At 39.4% G+C, this 10,426-nt stretch overlaps 1 pseudogene; it reads left to right on the top strand.

Moving 5' to 3' along the window:
* Window positions 1-8,149: 8,149 nt before the first annotated feature.
* Window positions 8,150-9,520, top strand: LOC149227530 (protein EXORDIUM-like 2 pseudogene; annotated as a pseudogene).
* Window positions 9,521-10,426: the final 906 nt, after the last annotated feature.

The raw sequence follows: 10,426 nt of genomic DNA, 5'->3' as shown, positions 1-10,426 counted from the left end.
TGCCTTCCCACGTAGCTATTCCCGTGTCTCTGTTACAAGCCGTGTCTGTATACAAAGGTGCCATTTCCTTTTCTTCGAAGCTCGGGGCTTTGTTTTTCTTTCCCATTTCAACCTACGTATTGCTTTGTATCATCCTCCGTCCTCCGTTCCTGCAATTCGCAAGTGCAGTAGAAATGAATGACCAGGAAGGGTGATGGGAGAGTTTTAAATGCCGCAGACATACCAAATACACCACCTTACGTGAAGTGATTCTTTGAAAAGCACGTGTTCATATTTTATTAATAACTGACAACTAACTCCTTTATTAGCATTTAAAGCGCATAATCATGTGTCAGCTTATGGAAAATAGCTTTTCTTGAATATCGTGCTCCGAAAGATCTGCGATGGAGCGATTTTGTGATTTGCTTCGCAACATCGCAGATCGCACCATCGCATCATCGCAACGTCGCAACATCGCAAAATTGCACAAACATAACATCGCAGCGTTGATCTGGCCTAACATCGCAACCATCGCTTTATCGCGATATCGCAATATCGCATATCGCAGAAGTTTTATGTATGACAAATTTCATTAACCTGTTTCCTACGATATGCAATCGGTGTCATCGCAAATCGCTAAATTCTAAAGTATTTCATATAAGTTTTACTTAATGCGACGCGATATTTGTTCAATGCCACGATCTCGCACATGTCAGGATTGCACTTGAATGGTGGCATCCTACTACCGTTTTACGAATCGATTTTTAAAGATTTTTCCCTTATCATAAACTTAGATTTTAAGTATTCCAAGGAGTTTCCTAAGCTTATGATGGTAACTTTTTTTCTTTTTCTTTTTTGCGGAAAAGGAATTTAAGCACTACTTTTGCTTTTCCTAAATTTTAACTAAGGGTCCCCACACATTTAGTATTTCTGATGACACTTAAATGAGAGGGGGGTTGTTGCTGGTCACAACAGACTCCCAACTGAAGTATTCTCTGTGGGCTAACCAAGTAACACCTAAACGATCCACTTGGAAATCACCTTTTGAGCTAGTGTACGACAAGGATGTTGTCTTCCCGATCCAATTAGCAATGTCGGTGGTGAGATTACTATAAGAAGCAGAGGAAGAGTCAAATGCCTTGACTAGAAGGATAAATCAGTTGGTGGAGCTTCACGAAAGAAGATAACATGTGGGGACCAAGATGTCAAATTACCAACAGAAAATGAAATCTTTTTTCAACAAGAGGGAAAAGGACTGACCTCTTCAGCTAGGAGATTTAGTTATCAGGTGGGACGTCTGATGAGAAGAAAAAGGCAAACATGGGAAATATGATCTGCTATGGTTCAACCCCTTCAAAATTTGTAGAAGAGAGGGGAAAGAACACTTACCTACTTGAAGACTTGGATGGTGAATTCCTGGAACTACCAGTAAATGGTCAATTCCTCAAATTTTATTTTCAAAACTAGAGCTATCTGTTTTACACTCATTGTAAATATCAGTGTGTGTGTATTGTAATTGTTATTTGAATTTTTCAGTTTATGATTGAATAAGTCCACTTTCACATACTTATATTTTCTTTAAGAATGAGTCCATTTCCAATGGAAGGACAGCTATTTGTCTGCAGGTTCTCAGCACCTTGCCAGCAAGGCACTGTCTCCAGTTGGAGCCAATGTTGTCACTCATTACATTGCGGGTATTAGTTGGTCAAGGTTTCCCAAGAGCAGTGAAGTTTGAAGCCACCTTCCTAGACCACAAAAGATCTTAGGGCTTAGTCGGATCCTCTCCATTCCACAGTGCTCGGAAAGAGATTTCCAACGGTATATGGAAGTCCAAGATTGGACTTCTGGATCATAAATTAGAGCATGTTGAAGTTACCCTTGGAAAGCCCGAAAAACAAAGAAAATGACCAAGTATAAAGGCAAATTGCATATCGAGGGCACGTGTAACATAGCAGGTCGAGGGTTCGCAATGTGGATCGTTGATATCACATATCGGCGATCACAGAAATAAAGGGACACATACAAACACCGGATCATATAGTCGTCGATGCCAATAATACTAGTCGTTAAAGGGCCAGGAGGGCCTTAATCCGATTAAAAAAGGAAATGCATGAAAAACAGGAATGAGCGACCCCCTTTCTCTCTCCTTCGCGTGGCAAAACAGCGCATCGGGCATATCGGTGAAGTCCAGGATATCGCATATCGAGGATCTGAGGGACTACCATACAAAATAAAACCATGCGAACTGCGGATTTTGTGATCCAGTGTGAAAACCATAGGGAAGGCCGAAATCAGTTTACAAAGGAATTTCATGAAAAGACTAAGGCCGAGCAGACCCTTTCTCTCTCTTCCACGTGGAAGTACGAAAGGTGACATGGGCATACGGAGGACACGTGTCACTCAGTTTTGTCGTTTTCAGGGGTTCTATAGAGGCATTTCCGAGTGACACATGGCAGTAATGATGTCACCCTCCGCAAATCGGTGATCGATGATCACATAGGTTAAGGCACTCCTATACCTCAGTCCCTCTTGTCCTGCGATTGCAATATGCAAGAAATCCTCCAGGATGTGATGTTTTATTTGTTCCACCTCATGAGGATTTCGTGTCCAGACAAGTCTGCCCGCGCCATGAAAAAGGGTAATGGGCCTTTCCCCTCCCGCAGTGTGAATGTGATACCTCCAATGGGCTAGACCTCACAGATTGGTGATCGCAGGGTTCGGAGGGAAGTCTTAAGGGCAAGCATTGTAAACTGCCGTGATGCGGGATTTTGCGCTACAAAGGAAACAGGCCCCCAGACTTAGGTCTAAAGGTCTCAGCGCCTGAAGGCTAGGCCCCTAGTCATGACTCCCCTTGGTCATATAAAGAAAGCAACAGTGTGAGGGGCTAAGGGACATCAAGATTTGTTTATTTCACAACGCTTTTTTACAGCCAAAGGCTAGTATGAGGAAAGTCCCCCATATTGCCACCAAGAGAGCATCACCAAGTACCTCAAGGCATTGATAGTGCAGGACAGGGCTTTAAAGACATGATGTGTCTGCAGCTGTGGCCTTAAGGTGAGAAAGTGGTGCATTCGAAGCCGAGATGGGCTAATTCAAAAAGGCTCACCGTGACACCGAAATGACGTGGTCGACGCCAAAAGTAGTCGCGACTTTCAATAAGGTAGATGGAGCATTCAAAACCTGGCATGCACAGACCCAAAAGGGCCTTTGTGACACGGATCTAGAGGTTGGTGCCGAATGGAATAAATATAGAAATGACAGAAGTTGGCTAAGCATCACAGGAATCCATACCGTGAGAAGACTAGCTCCTGAAGTAGAGACGATCATAGGATGGGCAAGGAGAGATTTTTATCTGATTGTTTACTTATTTATTGTACTGTAATGTGCCTGCTTTTAAGGAGGCATTTAATTTTGTAATGTTTTTGGGCCACAGAGCCATCTATGTTGACCTGATAGCTGAGACTAGGCAAGAGATATTTGTTGTAATGAATGTTCAGGCTCCCCTCTCCAGATAAATAGCGGAAAGAAAGACTTAAGAAAGGCTTAGAAATTCTAAAGAAAACACTACATGTTATTTTCAGATTGTATGGCTTTGTAATACAGATCTTTTAGGATATAAGTGAAATGGTGGTGATGCCCCCTTCAAGTATTACAGTATGTAATCCCTCTATTAAACCCATTTTATGTTCATATTTCTTCTCAGAATTCATGCAATCATAGTTGTTAGTAATATTTCAAGCCTTCCTCATAGATTCATTTGTATCGATAAGTTAATGCAAGTGCCTGTAATTATATCACAGATTCATTTGTATCAACATTGTTAATGCATGTGCCTATATGGATTATTGAACTTATATCTTTAATAGTTGTGCTTCATGAATCATAGCACCTAGTCTGTTTATTGTCCACTATATCTGCTTGTAACTCAAATAAGTATAGAAACTTTTAATGACTCAAGATCTATGTGTTAAGTGTAGAATTCTTGAAGCCTTATGCTCCATATGATGAGTTTCTCTTTCTTCTTTTCCTCTATCATTTGCTCTAAAAAGCTTATTTAACTATAAGTCCTTGAACTACTCAGCCTCCACTGTTTTAGGCATATTTCTGAGATTTGTACATGTGAAGAAGTACTAGAAATCATGTGTTACTCCTTTGGGTGAATGAACCTACCCAATATATATATATATATATATATATATATATATATATATATATATATATATATATATATATACACACACACACACACAAACTATATGTGATGTCTCCATTTCTAGAAAATCATATGAGACGCACGGAATCTAAGTGTGCCGAGGCACTGGTCTTGTAAGCAAACCAAGGTTGTCTCTAGGAGCTACAACAGTATGCATACATAATGGAACATTGGCTTATAATCCATCACAGCTAAAAGGAATAATCACAACGCATACAGAAAAAGATGCATTCAATGCAAGCAATGTCACATTGCATTATGCATTTTATTTACCCTTTAACAACAATGATTGTTCTTTAATAAACAATGAAAATTTAGACACTTTATCAAAGCACTTTATCAATTTAGGTAAATTGGTATCTCCTTTAAGTTGATGCCTACAAATCTTGTAGTAAACACGATTGGTGTCTCATATAGATTGGTGCATACAAATCTTGCAAAAATTGGGATTAGTTTCTCTTGAAGTTTGGTGCATAAAAATATTGGAGAAAAAAGGGATTAGTGTCTCCTATCTAAGTTGGTCCCTACAAATCTTGCAATAGAAGAGATTAATGTCTCCTATAGGTTGGTGCCTACAAATATTTCAATAAAAGGTATTGGTGTCTCCTATAGGTTAGTACATACAAATCTTGCAATGAAAGGGATTGGTCTCTTTTATAAGTTAATGCCTACAAATATCTTAGCAGGTGGGATCGATGTCTTATAGGTTAGTTCCTACAAATTTTTTCATAGTAGGTTGGTGGCTACAAAGATTTGTTATACAAAAATTCTCATTTATATCTTGTGCTTTGATTGTGATATTATTTGTTATGACTCCTGACTATTTAAATAAGATATAAATTTTCTTATACTAATTCATGCACACCCCCTCTCCCTAGGTTAGTATAAGTGTGAATCCAATAATTGGTATCAAAGTAAGTTCCTTCATATGTAGTACAACCACTAGAAGGGAAATATTAGAGGGACCATGATTAGTCAAGAAGGTTCATTCACAACCAAAGCTAAATAATTAGATGGAACAAATTATGCCTTCTAAAGGGTAAGGATGAAGACTTATCTAATGTAAATTGTTTTTTACATTTGGTCATAGATAGTGGATGGTTATAAAGCTCTAGCAACTTCTGCATCTAATCAAGGTGGTAAGAAGGCTTGTATAAATAATGAAAGGTCATGAATTCCATCTTTTATGGCCTATCTGAATAAGAGTTTGTCAAAGTAATGCATGTGAATATGGAAAGGAAATTTGGGACAAACTTCAAAATAGTTGTGAAGGAGATGAAAAAGTGAAGAGAGAAAAAATTCAAACCCAAAGAAGATAGTTCAAAAGATTGAATGTGAATGATAAAGAATATATTGCAATCTACTTCCTTCCTGTGGATGAAATGGTCAATGTTTTCCGAGAACCTAGTGAAGAAGTTGAGGAATCAATGCTTGTATTGAAGGTGTTGAGATCTATCCCCTTAATATTTGATGCAAATATATCATCTACTAAAGAAATAAAGGATATGGAAAATATGAAGATGGATGAGCTACATGGGATTTTCACTACATATGAAGTCACGATAGAAAAAGGAAAGTAAACTTTGAAGGAAGTAGCTTTCAAAGTTTCAAAGAAGACAAAAGAACTTAAAGTCAATGATTCTTCAATAAATGAATCAGATGTAGAAGAGTCACGGTTTATGAGAAAGTTGAAAAGAATATTTGGAAAATAGCGAGGTAATCTACCAATCAAATGTTTTAATTGTGGTAAAATAGAGTATTTTGTTGCTAAATGTCCATATGCAAAATGTGAGGAAGAAGAACATCAAAATAGAAGCAAGTCATATAAACACAAAAGAGGAATGTATTCCAAGAAGAATGGTTTTTATTCCAGAGAAGATATTATCTCCTCAAAAGAGAGTGATAAAAATGCATCTAATATTAATAAAGAAGAGCTTCCTTTCTAACACAAATATTGTTGATAAAGAATATGAATATAATCAAGAAGAGAGAATTGACTCAAAGGATGATAATATTGATAGGAAAGTAAACCTTGAGGCATAACTTGTTAGTGCCCTAGAAGAAAAAGGATCATGATCTTGATGAAATAACAATTTTCATCTTAAATACACAACTAGAAGATGCAAAGATGATAAAATAAGTAGTGAGACTCTAGTTGAAAGAAAATGAAGAAGATTATTAAAATCTACAAGAAAATTTTATTTCCTTGAGAATGGAACTACATACATCAAATGCTCAATCGAATCAAAGCTTGAACTTTGGAAAGAGTGTGGAAATATTAGATGATATTCTCAGCCATCAAAGGTCACCTTTCATCAAATGGGTCTTTTATATAAGGAACGTCATAAGACCTTTTAGGAAGAATCAAGCACAAAGCCTTAAGAAAAGGAAAATGAAAAAAATCCCAAAAGTTATGCTAATTTTCTCAAGAGCCCCTTCAACAATGAACGTGGCACGAGGAAAGGAGATGAACTTCAGTGTAGATGTGATTTTCTAAATGGATTTGTGAACGATGAAAGCATAACAAAGAAAGGAGATGAAGGCCAATAGAGAGTTGATTTTTCTCACAAGATCATCAAGAATGAATTCAAAATCTCTTCTTTGGATATTTCCTTTCTTGTAATAATTCTTGTCTAAAAGAAATAAATTGTAAAGCTTATGTGATAAATAGAAATAGAGGATCGTAGAAGACCTCAAAGAACGGTTTTATGAGCAACAAAACCAGAAGTCTTAATGAAGGTGGTGCTAGATGATACAAATTATTTACTCACCTATTGGATCATATTGAAAGTCACAAGTGTAATACTTACAAGCACAAAACATGTGACTATACAAGTAGCACAAGAGGGTTTCCTAAGAAAAGAAAGGAAGAATATATTACCAAACATAGAGAACAATGTGCAAAGGTATGGAAATGAATGCAACAATAATAGGAGTGTGGACTTGATCTATATTCTCAATGCAAAGTAAGAAAATGGTTTATTGATAGTGGATATTAAAAACACATGACAAAGGATCATAGTAAATTTCTTACTCTAAAAGAAGGAAAAGGAGGCAGTGTTGTCTTGGGAGAAAATGCATCAACAAGGATAGTTGGAAAGGGCACGAGTCAACTTTGATCATGAAAAAACCAAACCTCATAATATCTCGTATGTTAAACACAATATTCTAAGCTTAACAAACAAGAGAGGCAAAAAAAATGATTTAACACACATAAAGTGAACATTGTTAAAAGTTGGTATTTCAATTACATATGGCATACTATTTAAAGGAGCCACAAAAATAGATTAAAATGTCTAAAAAAATTTCAAACGAAAAACCACCCATTTCTCTTGTATAGGGATGAACCAAACCAAAGTGTTTTTTTGCACTTTGTGCTAGGTACAACATCAATTTTGATCCATTTAAATAGAAGATTTAGAAGCCATGGATATAAAATTAAATAGAAACCCTAAACATTAATTTTATAAAAATATTTATGTTTTGAGTAATAGAATGCTATATCTTTTATTTAGTGGGACTTATTGTACATTATGATAGACAACTTAGCCCCGCTCCTCCCGCTGAAGGGAACCCACGACCACTGAAAAAAAATGCGTTCATTATAATAATAGTCGTGGAGAATAGTTGTCTCCACGAGAGACACTCCTCATCGTTAGCGGCGGGATAGTTGTCTCCACTGAAGCATAGTGGAGACGCACGCGCATCCATGAGGAAGAGGAAATTGGGAAGAAAGTAGGAAATTAGGAATATCTCCATCCTCTCCCCTCACCTGCACGCACCACATCACTTTTTCTAACGGAGGATTTGGCATTTGGAACGTTCCAAACCTCTTTACCTACGCGGTGAATGTTAATTATTTCTGTAATGCCGCCCAGCATGGCACCCCTCTGTCCATTGCTGTCCCCACTCGTCCTCGCTTCCACAACTCCCCTTACTTAAACCTAATCCCTCTCCTCTGCTCTATCCCACTACCAGTTTTTGTAGCTTCATTCTTTCTCGATTGTTGTTATAAGCGACTTCGATTCTCTTCTGATCGATCCATAGTGTCAGTGAAGGTTGCAAGGTATTTTACCAGCTTGCCTTCAAAATTCAAATGGCTGCTTTCGGTTCGCGGCTTCGACTCACTGTGATCCTGCAGATGGGCGTGTTTTGTATGGCGGTATTGTGGGCATCTGCTGCTGCTGGTGGACAGTCCAGGAAACTTTCTGCTTTGGTGGAAGAGGCATCTGTTGTTTTGACTTACCATGATGGTCCTCTGCTCTCTGCCAGTGGGGTGATCCCTTTCCATTTGATTTGGTATGGGCAGTTCACCCCTTCTCAACGCTCCATTGTGGGGGATTTTGTACAATCTCTTGGGGCAAAGACGTCAGAGGGAAAGGCAAATCAGCCCTTCGCCTCCACTTGGTGGAAGACCACGCACAAGTACGAGGGCACCCACTCTAACAACAAGGCCGCCCCATCCACATCCACATCCACATCCAGTGTTGTAATGCCTGGAAAGCAGAAGGTGGACCAACAATACTCCCTCGGCAAGTCACTCAAGAGGACTGACATTGCTGCTCTGGTTGAAGCTGCCCTCAAGTCTGGTGCTCTGCCACCGAGGAAATCACCCGGAAATGCCAATGCTGTGTACTTGGTGCTCACCTCCGAGGATGTCACCGTGGAGGGTTTCTGCATGAGCTCCTGCGGATTCCATGCCAATCTCAATCTCAATGTATTATCAAGTACAGGAAGCCGAATGATGCAAGGGGAAGGAGCAGAAGCATGAGCAGCTTATTCCATACGCGTGGGTTGGGAATTCTGCGAGTCAGTGTCCTGGACAGTGCGCGTGGCCGTTTCATCAGCCCATGTATGGACCCCAGACTCCTCCCCTGGTGGCACCAAACGGAGACGTGGGCATCGATGGCATGATCATCAACATTGCCGCTGTTCTGGCAGGAGCAGCCACTAATCCATTCAACACCGGCTACTTCCAAGGGGATGCCGCTGCACCTTTAGAGGCCGTCTCCGCCTGCTCCGGAATATATGGAAAGGGGGCTTACCCGGGCTTCCCCGGGGAGCTTCTGATGGATAAAACAAGTGGGGCGAGCTACAATGCCCGCGGAGTTAATGGACGGGCATATCTGCTGCCGGCTATGTGGGATCCGGCTACCAAATCTTGCCATCCTTTGGTATAATCATTTTTGTAATCCTAATCCTACGGGCGTAGGAAGAAGACGGTGGTGCATCCACTATGCCTGTAGATGCGTCCCGACCTGTATATCTATTCTTTTATTCTTTTCAAAAGATATTATAACACATTCTTTCAATCTCTTTCACATAAAATTCCCCATACCTATTGAAACTTGTTTGTTTCTCATCCATATTATGTGCATTTGGGAATTCCAAAGGTCCCTAAATGTTTTATGCTGAGCTTCTTTACCACGCCATATCTGAAGGGGTTTTCTTCTGCAATGTTGAAGTGGGTAGGTTGTTCTGGACATATGCTATCTCAGAAACTGCCTCTGCATGGAAAGAGTTCAACAATCCAGCACCCTTGAGCATGCACCTTCTCACTCTCGACTAATTTTTATTCTTCCTCTGTAATCAAATTCTGCTGCAGGGAATATAGGATACTATACTTTAGCTTCACCCCTTAAAGTATGCAAAACTTCTTAAAAACTTTTATGCATAAATCAATCGAAGGAGTGCTGGACAATCCTGCTGCGTTTCTTCCGTTCAGATTGTCCAGGACTTGGACTGAAAATGGCAAGAGTTCATCTAACTTATAAGAAGAGTTAACAGGTCGAAACGAGCACTGTGTTGTTGCTTGAACAGATGAATGGTGGTTCATGTTCACAACACAGCCCACAATGGCAGAATGCCGACTCGCAGAAGATGCTTGATAATTCGGGGCTGAATTAGTAGAAACCTTGGTATAGTTTGTGAGATCATCAAACACATAATTTCCATTACCTTCTAATGCCATGATAACTAAATTCCTATCTTCTCAAACTCATAATAATAACATCACTGTCCTCCGCAGCAAGCCTATTGACCTCGGGTTGAGCTCAGCAACTCTTAATGGCCAGTCCCCAATACTAGAGCTGAATCAACATCCCACGGCAATTTGGAACAGAGTGTAATAAATGAAAAGCAGGGTATTTATTTACCAAATCAGAAGCAGACCGCGCAAAGAGCTTTCAGATGATTCTGCAATCTGCTCATTGCCCACCTTGGGCTTTGCTCTTT

Source organism: Pinus tabuliformis, chromosome J (assembly GCF_031772625.1).
Source record: "Pinus tabuliformis cultivar Carrire ecotype Pingquan chromosome J, CPIR1, whole genome shotgun sequence".
Taxonomy (NCBI): domain Eukaryota; kingdom Viridiplantae; phylum Streptophyta; class Pinopsida; order Pinales; family Pinaceae; genus Pinus; species Pinus tabuliformis.
This window is presented reverse-complemented; position numbering and strand designations above follow the sequence as displayed.